This window comes from Camelina sativa, chromosome 11 (assembly GCF_000633955.1).
Source record: "Camelina sativa cultivar DH55 chromosome 11, Cs, whole genome shotgun sequence".
NCBI classification, from domain to species: domain Eukaryota; kingdom Viridiplantae; phylum Streptophyta; class Magnoliopsida; order Brassicales; family Brassicaceae; genus Camelina; species Camelina sativa.
In genome coordinates, this window is record NC_025695.1 from 17,551,629 (window position 1) to 17,554,770 (window position 3,142).

The 3,142-nt window shown below is 33.5% G+C and overlaps 1 long non-coding RNA gene across 1 annotated transcript; it reads left to right on the forward strand.

Annotated features, from left to right (window-relative positions):
* On the forward strand, nucleotides 2,054-3,136 carry LOC109127715. Its single transcript, XR_002034281.1, has 3 exons — nucleotides 2,054-2,155; nucleotides 2,684-2,851; nucleotides 2,946-3,136. It is a non-coding gene; the product is annotated as an uncharacterized LOC109127715 (long non-coding RNA).

The window sequence follows — 3,142 nt, forward strand, 5'->3', positions numbered from 1 at the left end:
AAATGCCACATCTTTTTTTCTCTTTTTCTCTCTCACGAAATCAATGTATCCTGTTGTTATCTTCTAACCGTAAGATTACCTAGTTACCCTTTTAATAACAAACATAAACAACATCGTCCTATTTTATAAGATAGTTTCTGTTTCAACATATGATAAAAGTTTGACTAACATTAAATAAAGTCAAAGTTTTAACCCAAAAAAAAAATCAGTCAAAATTTGTATAAATTTTTTTATGGTAAATTAATACATCGATAAATTACGATACTTTGAATTTGAATTTGTTTATTAGATGAATCAATTAATTAATAGCTTTATAAACTTAATCTTATATTCTTAATTGTGTTAATTTACAGAGGTTTTACAATAGAATCATTTGTTGCTGAGCATGTGAAAGAAACTGAAAAAAAACAATAATTAAAGTTTGGCTTTGTCTAAGCAATTATTATTATCATCAGCAGTTACTAACAGTTAAGCTCCTGGTTACAGAAAACAGAGAGATAATGGAGAGGAATCTGCTCTTCAGAAAAGAGTTAACAAAAGAAAATATGGATTTCGCTATAAGAAATATATTGGCGCACAACTGCACAAGTAATCTTGATACTTCTGCTAGTCATTAAAAAAAAAAAATCGTACATAAATTTTCTGTTTGAACATTGACCAATAAAAAACTTTCATCTTTTCTCAAAGGGCTGCCTGTATGAGACCCCCTGTAAAATAGCGTTTCAACTAGTTTACCCCTGTACTTTTACGCTCTACCTATTTCTCCCTAGACAACATCTATTCTTCCCATTTCCACTTATATTAATTGATTTCTATCTAATCAACCAAAATAAATTAAGCTTTTAAAAATCTAAGTTTTGCGTTTTTAAAATTTATAATTTGCGATTACTGTACCGCGATTGGCTTAACCCGACTCAAAATATCAGACCTGAAATCATTTTGTTTACCCATTTTCCCCAAATCAAATTGGGAAAAAATAGAAATTAGATCTTCTTCTTCTTCCTCGAAACCAAGAAAATTGAGTTCTTCTTTCTCAATTCAATTTCTTATTCTTTTTCTCCGTTTGTTTGTTTCTCTTTAATTGGAAGTATGAGCCAGTTTTCTTCTTCTAATTAGTCTCATCTGACTTCGAGAACTACTCACAGAGGAGTTCCGAGTAGGTGCTGGTGTGGTAGCAAAGTACCCTCATTGTACCTAATTTCTTTTCCCCAAATCATTTTGAGGAAATGGGTAAACAAAATGATTTCGGGTATGATATTTTGAGTCGGGTTAAGCCAATCATGGTAAAGTAATCGCGAATTATTGATTTTAAAACGCAAAACTAAGATTTTTAAAAGCTTAATTTATTTTGGTTAGTTAGATAGAAATCAATTAATATAGGTGGAATTGGAAAGAATAGATGTTGTCTAGAGGGAAATAGGTAGAGCATAAAAGTACAGGGGTAAACTAGTTGAAACGCTATTTTACAGGGGGCCTCATACATGAAGCCATTTCTCAAATTATCCGTATACTCTTATAAATAATTTCATTCCTTTTGGTTTTAACTGTCCCAAAATAAACTCTTTTACTTCATTTTAAAGATTATCCATTTCGTACGTACGTTTGAATTTATAAAAACCCAAACCAAATATTTTTTGGGGAATTCTCACAAATAGCACAATTTTAAGTTTTTAGTCCAAAATTAGCACATATTCTCAAATTTTCCAAATTTAGCACAAACTAATATATCATTAATAAAATTAAATTAAAACAACGATTAAACAAAATGTTGAAATTGTGAGAATTAGAGAATCCGTGTTTCACCAGCGAGAGAGACCATGGAGAGAGAGAATTAAAGCATTGACGGTGTCTATCACGGTTAACACGACGGCGCCAACTAGATGGACGCTGATTCTTGCCGGAGAGAGAAACCCAACTTTGATTACCCTCAAAGCGAATCACTTGCGAACGATGGTGTTGGGGAAGCTGGTGGCAATAGTAGAGATTCGAGCCGTGGTGAGGCTATGTGGCTAGGAGGTCTAGCTTGTAGCGATAGGGACTAATACCACCGCCACGCAGCGCCGGATACGAAAGGTTGCGACTCCTAAGCCCGATAAAGTGGGATGGAAGAGAGTAGTGAGGATATTTGCCAAGCAGCTTCTGATTTAAACTCAAGGTAAGCTCGATTCTCGATTCTGAATTCTGGATTTGATTCTTAGGTCTCATTGCTTTATTTGTCCGCTTGAGTCCTATGGTGTGATCGACTTCCCTTTCTTATTTTCAAACGTTTTAGATTTTCAATAGATTGACTGATTTGTGATTTGGGTATCTCAATCATGAACTCTATATTCTTGTCCTTGTTTTTGTTTATTTGGTTTCTGGATTTGATAAAATTATGTCGGTGAATTGAAATTTAGATGGTGATGATGATGACGTTTAAGTCTACAAGGAACTTAACGATTTGGTCCTTGGAGATTTCTTATTCTTTAAATTTTGTTAGGATTATCTCATATTAGATTTGTTCATTGCTCATGACAATAAACTGTCAATAGAGGAATTATAAATATCTAGCTTTAGATGATACATGTTTGTTGTTTGCTTTGAGTTCCGTAATTAGAGATAAATTCAGTTGAATTGTTCTATTCAAGATTTCTAGAGCGACAATAGTTTGATTCATTTTTTCAATTCTTGATTTAACTTGTAGGTTGCATTACCACTAAGGAGCTGGGGATTGTGATGTGTTGTTCTCTTGGAAAAAACCCAACCGAAGCAGAGCTTCAAGACATGATTAATGAAGTGGATGTGGATGGTAATGGTACCATTGATTTCCTTGAGGTCTTGAAATTGCTGCTGAGTATGGCTATATTCTAAGGTAAGCAACCAAAACTTCTTATTCCCATGCATTTCCCTTTATCTTATAACTCAGGATCTATCTGGTGTGACAACATCAATTTTTTTCTTGAAAGTAATTGCAGAGCATGTGATGGAACTTTACACCAAGATGACTAATGGATCAACAATCAAAAAGACAAGGAGACTGCTCTTGTTTAGAGTTACAAGGATGCTAACCCTTATTTTGACTCATTTCCTTTAAAGCTCTATGTTGAATATGTGTTCCTAAATCACTGTTTTTATTTTCACTTTGCCTCAATGTGTACTCGAA